We start from the raw sequence: 11348 nt of genomic DNA on the forward strand, positions 1-11348 counted from the left end.
ACGTGGTATATGAGCTGACTTTGTAATCAGGAGGTGGAGGAGATGGTGGATGGGCTGTTCTTACAAACTTTTCATAATGTTTTCTTGTGAAAAGCAATGCATTCAAATGCGTACATGTATATGTATTTTGAAAGGCTGCAATCACATGACCAATCCACTGATAGCAGTAAGCAAGGAAGCAGTCCTGAGTGCTTTGTATGGAAGCAGGTTGGAGTGGTGGGTGGGTCACAAAAAACTCAACACAACACTTTCCCCTGGAGTTGCATGTTTGGATCTGTGCGAACTTCAAGTGAACTAACCTCAGTTGCTTATAATGCCTAAACCTAATCTCCATAACTTTACATTAATTACGTAACTGTACGTACTTTATTCGTAGGATAGCAGATGAACTGGTGTGCATGCATTTTTCATAAGATATCATAGAAGCCGTTTTATCAGAATACATTGGGGTGTTACTGCAGCTACTGCAGACTACTGTTCAAGACCAGCAAACATGTTTAAGTGAGTCACTGAAGTGTTTCCAGCAGGTTTTAGGCTTCAAGCATGGGTGTTTTGTGCCGCGAAAAGCCGTTGATTTTTACTGAGATATGCTGCTTTTCTAGCAGGGATTGTGCCCGCCAAACAGGGTATTTTAAGCCAAAACATAATCTTTTCCTATACATAATCAAGTGGATTTTGTGCAGAAACCTATCTGTGTTAACTACAACACTGCTGCTATGTAAAGTTTCAAGATATGTGCAACATAATAATGTTCACATGTAACGTATCTGTGGTTTGCTGAAACATACACTGCAAACATTTTTTTTCTGGTGATTAGGTTGTCTTGCACATTGTAGTTTTCCTTTAAGCTCTTTCAATAAATATATCAAAAATATTTGGCATTGTTCTCTTCATTACATAATTAACAATACAGGACATAAAATGTCGATGTTTGCCAGTACTATCTACTAGACTAGTGATTGATTGATACAGTAAACCACTGACACTTGGTGCTCCAGATCATTTGAGTCTACTCTTGAAGTGACTGTCACTGAAGCTATGGTTCCATATGTGCAACAAAGACCAATGACACCTCTAACCTGATCACACTAAAGAACACTGAAAATAACATATTTGAAGCACTAAAAATGGCATGTCTCAAAATTGTATGGATGCTCAGGCTAAATAAACAGAATGGCACAGCAGTTTTTGAGGGAGGTCTTAACTCAAGGAACTCAAGCAAAATGCAAGAAGCAGTGATTCCGGCACCTTTAAAAAACTCCACAAAGAACTCAGTCAGGCTTGTGTCCGTCACAGCAAATCTTCCTTTGAGACAAATAGTTGTACTGAGTTAGAAAGCATAAATGTTTGGCTCAAATGAACCTGCAATGTTATAGAACATGTCATCTCATAAATATGATTTTTTTTTGAGTGGACGTGTATGAGATACTGAGATATCCAAAGTCATTGTATTACCCTCAGTCGATGTCAGTGGGCACTCGGCATGCACCCAGGTTGGAGAAGCAGTCAGGAGTACTGCCATGTATAGCTATGGATGGGGGCAGCAGCAAAAGGTATTTTAGCCACCTAAAAAAATCCATAGTTGATGTGTATGCTATATTTATAATATTGTCACATCTTCACCTTGCCGTCAAACAGCAGCTGAGGCCATTATATCAGTGTAGTCAAACTCACCAGACTTAATTGATAAAAAACTGTCATTTTAAATAGCTGAACACGGGAGTTGGTGGTCTACCGCTGCCTCAATCAGTCAGTCTGTTTGTGTTATTGTGTGACTTTGGCATTTAAAGTGGTTAGTTCAGATAAACAAAAGTCACACAGTAACACAAACTAACTAACTGATCAAGGCAGCAATACACCCACAGCTCCTGTGTTCAGCTATGTAAAATTACTGTTTCTGTCAGTTTAGCCTGGTGGTTTGAAGAGAGCATAAATACCAACCCCCGTTGGAAAGGGCTGTCTGTAAAATGTAATGTCAAAAAATTTCTAAATTTCGTGTACACTGACACATACTTACAGTACATGCGAACAGCTGTCAACTTCATGACACTGGACTAAAGTCACTGAGTCAGTTCAGTTAAAATACAGTGGCATCAAATTCAAATACCTGAGACAGAATGAAGAATGAATTCCATCATTTCCATCAAACGATACTTTCTGTCTCTGTTTCCATTTGAACTGAGTGGACGGCAAGTGAACTGCTGTTATGAAGAAGACATGCTGAGATAACTGCTGACAAGTATGTGAAAATGGTTTCATCTTTCAAAAGGAGGTCTGTGTGAAGGTGTTGATATTTGCTCTCTACACAGAGCCATCATGGCAAGAAATGTAACACCTCTGTTATTCATAATCATATTAGTTTGAAAGGAAACCAGATACATTCTCTCAATAAAATAATAAAGAGGCTCAAGTCCACTTTGGTCAGGGACATCAGACTTCAGCACTGAGCTCTGAACCTTGTGTCTGTGTACGCAGTGAAATGTATCAGTCTCAAACAACTTTCCAACCTCGTCACATATTAATGTTTAGTCATGGACTTTCACGTCGACATATGATGTGGAAGGTACCCTGGGTGCATTGGTTGTTGAGATTTTGGGATGCTGTGTCAACTTCAGCCTGTTGGAGGCATTGTTTTCAAAATACACTTCCGTTTTCACAAGAAATGTACAGTTTGCATACAGTCTCTTTCAAAACAAATGCACTACATCAGTACAACAACCTGGGTTGATGTTTTTTTTCCTTCAGCAACAAATGCATGTGGTTGGGTTTAAGCAACAAGAGCACATGGTTGGGTATAGGAAAAAAGAATAGGGTTTGGTTTTACAACCTTATTGGTGGCGAACAACCGCCTGCTGGGTGAAGGTTGGTGGTTGTTGAACCCATCCACCACCGCTCCCACCCACCCTACTCAAACTTCTGCTGCTTTAACTTTCATTGTTGTCCCACCACATTTGTATCACATGTATCATGCCGATGTGAAAGGACAGCCTTTTGAGTCGGTGTCTGACGCCAGAAGTCACTGACCAAGTGTCGGTTTTTGATGACTTTGGTGTGAGACTGGGTTGCACCTGACCAAACCTTAGATGACTGGATCCAAAACAGTCCTGCTGTCTGTTTGGTGCACATGCTAAAACATTAGCATACAGTACATTATATCTAGTATTATATCTAGTTGCTTGTGTGTGTAAATGGTAAAATAAAACAAAAAAATTACCATTTAACTTCTATTTTCAATCTAATTAATTGAAAATGTTTGATTAATGAGTGGTTGGTGATTAGTTTATCATTACATAAGTCCTACAAATGATTTATGATTAAGTGTATATTACTTATTAATTTCCACAAAGCTCTCAGTTTTCTGCACACACAGAACTTCCTTGATCAGGCATTTTCGTAGCCCCATGTATTTTTTGCTCCTGGAGTACACCTAGAGAACATCTGAGCCTGTCTGTTCACCACTATCTGTGTGTTTGTCTACTCTCACACTCCTGATCAAGTTAGTGTTAAAGGGGCACTCACTGATTTTACACACATTTTAAGTGGCACTAGTGGGCCTGTGAAAACACTTGTGTTATGTCTTCTGTGGCTCTGAGGAGCTTTATCAAGTCTCAGAGAATAATACTAATGATGTCTTTGTGATGTCATCATAGCGTGGTCTTGATTCTTAAGGCTGATTTATGCTTGGGCGTGCAATACTTTTGAAAAATGTCACTTGACAGACATTAAAAAGTTGCGAGACATTTTTAATTTATGCTTTGGCGAAAGGTTTCTGTTATCTCTATGGTAACCACAGACCCCCTGCTTTTGTTTACTGTCCAAGTCTATTTCTGTTGCTGTTTAGTAAGGAGTAATCTGCACAGACACCTGTTTAAATTATTCTGATATCATGTAATATATGTGTATTTATCTTATTTAGCTTCATCGCTTGATCAGCTCCCAGTCTGTCTGTGAGCGTTAGATTGTGGGGCAGATTCTCCTCACTCTCTATGGTAGGCAGGCTAATAAAATCAATGAACCAATAAATGCAGACACTGTTGATTTCTTCCCATGGTGCTGACAAAAAAAATATTTTGGTTCAGTCAGTGTCTGGTGTCACCTCATCGGCCCCTGTAGGGCTTTTTTTTCGGGGGTGCAATTCACTATGAATTGTTGTTGGCAGAACCTGTCAGTGAATGAGATTACTCTGATTGGCAGTTCAGCTCAGCACATGAGAAGAGAAACAGTAGTGACAAAAGTAAACAAACAGCTGTGCTCAGAGGCTTATCAGAGGTTTCTTAACTCTGACAACAGATTAAATACACAGAGTTGAGACTTGAATTTGATCACTGAGACAAATTTCTGAAATTTTACTGGCTCATTTTTTACTGTTATCTCAAGAGCTGATTAATTCAGACAAATAAAGATGACTGCAGTGAAAGAGGAACAAGAGCATTTTAAGATTTCAAATCAGGAATGGACTGAGACAAGAGGAAGGCTATTTTTCAGGAGCTGAATTTAACAGGTATGAGGAAATGGTCAAAATCTCATTTTGATGTCATATTGAGCTCAGTTATGTCTATGAGAAATAGACTGGACAAAGAGGAGATCTTATTTTGATTTTCTCTCTCCTCTGGGATAGTACGTGACAGGAAAGGGAGAGGAAGAAGTCTGCTTCCCAGTAACAGATACACCTTCATCTAAGCAGCTTACTTTCTTGACAACTCTCAACTTCTTCTTTTTTTTTTTTTGACGGTCTGGCCAAACTGACAACTCAAAGTCTTCGTGATGAATCACAGGCAGAACCCCTTTTTTCTCTTGGTGGGTGAATGAAGTTGATTTTTTTTTTTTTTTGGCAAATTTGCTTAATTGTCAGACAGAGATGCCTGCTGATCCATCAGTTGATCAATCAATGTTTGTTTGTTTTTTTTAATTACTTTGAGTGTAATTTAAAAAATTAGATGGAAAAAAAGTAGATGATCTTTAAATATGGTTCTAACTAATCAGGAGAGTTGTCAGGTATGCTACATCAAAACTGCACTGAGCTGAAATCATCAATGTGCTGATAATACATACTCAGTGTGACAGGAACTCAGAAACTAACTCAACCATTTCAGTTTCTGTTCATATTATAACCTGAACAATATTACAGTAGTTTATGGTTATGCAAATGCTAAACCAAGATTACACTGTTTAGAGAAAAGCTACTTAAAATCAATGCAAAAGCTCAGGTTTGCTGAGCAACAGTTAGACAAAGAAATAATTTGGCAAACAGCCTCCAGTATGCCTTTCATTTGACTAAAATACAGTCTGAGTGCAGACACAGGCCATCTTCTATCAGTCTCTACACTGCATGTATGGGAGAGTATGTGGTACAATATCATTAGCTGGAATGAGATCAGTCATGAACACTTCGTGTTGTGTCACAACTTTAATCTGATCAATTGACCAACAATAACAGGACAAAGTTGTAGGATGTCAAAATAACTTGACATTATTACCTTCCTATTACCTGCACGTTTTAAATGACTGGTTCATGCTAAACTGGAAGCATTGCTCAAGTAATATGCATGGTCTCTGTTCTGACAGAAGTGATCTCCTATCTGGGGAATTTCAGGTCTCCTGAGCAGTCCCTTTATCCAGGCCTCTAGTGGGAACAACATGAGGCTCCAACACTGGGCTGGCAAAAGAGGATTTTATGGGAAATGTGTGTGGGAATTAGTGTTAAATCTAGCCACTAATGAGATTTCTCTCTGTTTCCTAATCTTTCCTTTAGCCACCATTCAGAGGATCAGAGCAGCACCAATGGCTTGAACCTCGTCACCTCTCACATCAACATGAGCGTCATCAATTCAACAACAAAGATCCCATTCAATGGTCTGCTCAGTAGAAATATTCCTCCTCTCAACCTTTCAGATATGCAGGGTTATAATTAAAGGAAAACTGACATTCTGAAAAGTTGTCCTACCTAGAGTCTGGCCACAGTATCAGGATTGTACAAAAGCCCACCATTGCAATATAGCCTAGACCCTGGGTCCTCAGAGAGTCTGTGATTCTCACTAGGTTCTCAGAGTTACTGCAGGGGGCTGCCAAATTATAGTTTGATATTTTGAAAGGTGTTTTTTTTTTTATTGTTGTTGTTGTTTTTCCAAAAGTTAAGTATGTCTTAAAATAGAACAGCAGAGGAGGTACCGGTACACCAGTGTAACTGGGCTAGAAAACCATGAATAAGGTCTATAGGCTGAAATCAATACTAAGATAATCTATTTAAGACAACTGTGCACAAAAAGAGGTGGTCAAAGTGCAAATTAAAAAAAATGATAATGAGTAAAACACAAACGCTTCAGTCCATGACTATCATCAGTGCTACTGACATGAATGCTTCACAGAACAGATAGAGACACAAACAGATTCTTACCCTTGAATTATTTTTAAATCCAGGTGCCTTTATCACCCATAATGCAACTCGATTTAGGATAAGGGTGTGTTCAACATGATCTCACAGAAATTCGTGAAATGACCACAGCCCTGCACACTGCATTGTGTGTTGGTGGCACGTATTGTGTTGAAATTCCATGGTGGCGGCATGGTTGGGTTTCAGCACCAAAGCTACTTTGTTAGGTTTAGACAAAGAACATATTTTCAGTTAAAATAACTATGCTTGTTACATACTTGTTGTAAGTACATCGTAAAGTGATGTAACAACATGTAACTATGACACATAATGTGAAGGGACTATGGGATGTAAGAACTTCAAGTTAAAAAAGTCCATGTTGAGTTTTAGTTTCACATAGAACACAAACAGCAGTCTCATCGGTAAAAGTCCTATCTTTGTTGATCCATCCATCACCAACATCCAGGCACTTGGTGTGTCCACTAGGACACAGGATCCTATTTCACTTTTCATCTGCATTGTTTCTTGGCCCCAGCATGTAATTTCAAAAAAAAAAAAAAAAAAAAAAAAAAAAAAAAAAAAAAAAAAGAAAAAAATCAATACATGCCACCATCACATAATGCATTGTTAAGAGGTTGTGGTCATTTTAGACACTTCTGTGAGACCAAGTTGGGTGTGTTAGCTAATGAGCTCACTTCTTGCTGTCTTGCCATGATGAGCATGACTGCAAGTTGTAGCTGAGATGAGCCAGGCCTGCGCAGATTCGATCACCGCATAATGCATGTCGGCTAGATTTGTATCCATCTTCATCCCAACTTGCTCTGACATCATGTAAAAGTGGACAATGATATTCTCAGGCGATTGAGGCTTCCACAATTTTTAGAACCAAGCGCTGCAGTTGCTCTCTGAATGCAAGACCCAGTGCATGATGGGAAACACCTGGCTCTCACCTGACTGAAGAGCTGATGGGTTTGGATGTTGACCCAACAATAAGATGTTTTATGTGAACATTTCATTATTGATGAATTTCAGAGATTCAGATTTTATTTGTCTGATTTGAAGGTTTATTATGTTAACAGAATTGTGTGACTAATGGTGACATTTATTAGACCAGTCAGACTAAATACATTAATCATAAACTAATGATAGTCTGTTGTATATTAACATTGGAATGTTTTGATTTTGAAGCATTTAGCAACAAAAGACTTGTGATAACTGGGATGTGAGGATTCTTTAAATAACATCTACAGGCTACAGATGTGCATCAAATCTATCAAGATGTGAGTGTTTCTGTGACTTCCTGTACAGACTGAAGGCTGCTGGAAACTGTCAAGAAACTGTTCAACTTGACGGCAGCCTTTTATCATCACCCCCTGCTGCTGGGTTGCTCTCGTCCACTTTCCAGGCGAGGCGCAGTTCATCTGGAATGAGCCTTTTATCAGACTACACACAGCTCCCTCTGGAGACACAAAAAGCTTTCTACAACTCTTTTCACATATGCAGAAGCACTCGTAACACCTGGAGACATAAATTAATGTGGAAAATCAGTGAAGTTCCCCTTTAATGATAGCAACAAAATATTAAACACAACTCTTGATCAAAAGGAATGACACCATATCGTGCTGGGCTGATGAGGCGCAGGCAGAGTAAAGAAAAGGGACATGATTAATGAGGGTTAACTGCTGGAACATCTCTGCCAGCAAAGACACTTTTACAATCAGCCATCTTCTCGTGCTCATCACTTGTATAGGGGACATTTTATGTGAATCAGTTATCAAAATACTGTAAGGCTGCTATATAATTTAGATACTTAATGAAGACCATTCAAAACAATCTAAAAAGAATAGAGGTGTATGAGCGGGCTGTGGAATATCTACTAAATCAAATATATAGCTTTGGAATTAACGATCGTTTTTTCTTTTTTTATGGATGGTGACGATAAGTTGGTGTGGGGGCGTCTCAAGGACACCTGGACAACTGTTCTGGACTATCTATCACTCATCTCAAGCACCTCCTAACGGCAGCCATATAAAGTCAGTAGAAACCCTGTCCCCAGTGTTGGCTGGTCGTTAACTGGTGTGAGACAGAGCATCCGTACCCATCGTCCTCCCCTGTGTGTTACCTCACATCATTACCTCATTTTAACAATAAAACCAGCTCCTCATAAAGCTGACATGGATCCCATACTGCTGTCTCTCCCTGGTCTCTGATCTAAACTAGTAGACACAAAGAAGTCTGCCATCGTTGACATGAGAATTGAAAGATGTCATTATTATGTTGATCTGTTCTGTGCGACATCTATTGCACATCTGTCGTCCTGGAAGAGGGATCCCTCCTCAGTTGCTCTTCCTGAGGTTTCTACCATATTTTTCCCCTGTGACGGTCCTAAGGACAGAGGAATGTCATATGCTGTAAAGCCCTCTGAGGCAAACTGTGATTTGTGATATTGGGCTTTATAAATAAAATTGACTGAAATGAATAATTGATTATTCAAGGGGTATAGGTGTTACATTTTTAATCTATCCATGCTTTAATCAAAAGCTGACCTTCTCTACAGAACAGCAGTATCAGCTGTTTCTGCAAATGCTCCAAAAGATAAACTGGAAACTGGAATTGAAGATGCACTCTAAGATGCAGCGATATAAGTTCACCAGATTCTGACATAATTTTTTCCACAGATTGTCTGCCTCATCTACTACTTTTAGTGTATAGTAACAGATAAAAAAAAACACTTTTACTTGTGTGGGCTAAAATGAAAATAACTTACTGTTGCTTTACACCTTAAATGTCTTAACACATAGAATCTGTGAGGTACTGCACTGCCCTTTTTCCTGAACTCTGTGTCCCACTGGGAGCTCAGTGGCATGACATCACTGGCAGTGATGCTTGTTCCCACCTAAGCTGCCCTTCTGTCTGACTTCCCTACCAGACATGCACTACACACACAACGCTCCTGAATTTATGGCATCACTTAAAAGCTTTAGTCCACTGAAGTTGGCAGCTAGTTTAATATCCTAATTGCCCTGGCCCGTCTCACAGACTCCCAGAGGTGCCATACCCAGAGATTCAGTCAATACAGGCTGATGGACATGTCTGCTCTCCCCTCAACATCCAAACACTGAGAATCCAGAGGCCTCATTTATAAAATTCAGAGTTTTATAATCCACACTAAATGTTTGCGTATGTACAAATAAGGAAATGTATGCATGCCAGAAAAGAAATCTGATTTATAAAATTGTGCATACACCTGCCAGTGTGAAATTTTCTATTACAAATCCCAAATCAACATGGAATTGTCTGCACATGGATCAGCCTCATATCCCCCCTCCATATTCCCACATTCAACCATGAATGGTCAATGCAAAGCATCTCATTAATGCTAATGCATGGACATGAGCCAGCCAATGAGAGGAAAACCAAGAAAACAAATTCTTCTGACCCAGAAATCGAGGTGCTTGTGGGTGAGGTGGAGGTTAAAAAGCACATATTGTTTGGTGGCCAGCGGGGTCAGTTAGCTTTCTTAAGTGGTTGAGCTTAAAATGACTCAGTTTTGTAAGATGAGATTTATTTTTGGATTTATTTTATTTGTTGTGGGAATTGACAGGGTTTCATTGATGTTGATTATATGTGGATACTGTTCTGTTCTTTGATTTAGATCAGGAACTACTTGATATGGGCACTTTGCCTAAGGCATCAGTTGCGGTTAGGATCGGCGGAGTGATGTGATGTGAAGTGGTGCGTCACTGATGTTAAGTGTTCAGCTGTCCTACGCTGAGATCGGACATTGAAGTGGACCATACCAGACAACGCTGTCCCCGTGTGTTACCTTATTCACCCACAGCCCGAAAGCAGTACTAAATAGCACTGTTTATTCACCGAGTTTTAGAATAGACTCATTCCATGACCAGACAAGTAGGCCTACTTGGGCTCGTCATGAATACATAAGGTCTATCTTCTGACTGAATGGGGGTTTTCCTGACTCAATGACACGGTATGTACAAGATGCTGCTGTTGATTAAAACTGCCTCCCAACTTGATGTTTTGGTCATGCACATAACATTAGCGATTGACAAACGTTAGCGGTTAGTGAAAGTTAGCTGAATGTTAGCCAATGTTAGCGATTAGCTAACGTTAGCGATTACATTGAAGACATCTTCAGCTGGTACTAAAGCCAGCACATTTTTAAACAGCCATAAACGGCAACATTGCCTATTTCTTTCCTACAGGTGTGTTTATTCCTGCCGTTACAAAAGGTAGCATAACGTTAGTGATTGACAAACGTTAGCAGTTAGCGAAAGTTAGCTAAACATTAGCGATTACCTAACGTTAGCCAACATTAGCAATTAGCTAACGTGAGGGGGAGGGAATATCACCTACTTGGCGGAGGTCTGCACTCTCTGAGTGCTTTTCTAGTTCATCCTGAAACACATTATTTATTTTATTTTAGGCAAAACCTTCAATTTTTTACTGACTTCAGAGGCCCATTAGTCTGTCTCTGTATCACCTAGAGTGTTTCTGACACTTTAACAAGAAACTTCAGGGAGTTTTCTTTCTGGCAAGACCTCATGCATGCATGTAGTCAGAGTGGTTCAGAGGCTACAGTCATTTTAATTTGGATATGTCATTTTAGGCATTTTTGCTACAAAATGGGGGTGGAGTGCAAGAGGTTAAGTGCTCTGATGCATTACTAAAACATAACACAAATGTATTTTTTGCATCTGACCCGGTTAACCCTCGGGGGTCGCTCATGTCGTATATGACTTGAGATGACTCTCCTTACTATTTTTAGAATATCTCCGGGAAAAAAAAGATGTATAGAATTTGATTGAGCAGTACAGGGTTGAGGTTATACAAGCATTAATACACAAGGAGACCAGGCGAACCAAAAATTGGAAAAAATGGCTTGTGTGCATTGAGTGCGTGCAAAGATATTTTACATCACAACAATACATATTAACCATGCTGCAAACTACACATC

This window comes from Epinephelus lanceolatus, chromosome 12 (assembly GCF_041903045.1).
Source record: "Epinephelus lanceolatus isolate andai-2023 chromosome 12, ASM4190304v1, whole genome shotgun sequence".
Lineage (NCBI taxonomy): Eukaryota > Metazoa > Chordata > Actinopteri > Perciformes > Serranidae > Epinephelus > Epinephelus lanceolatus.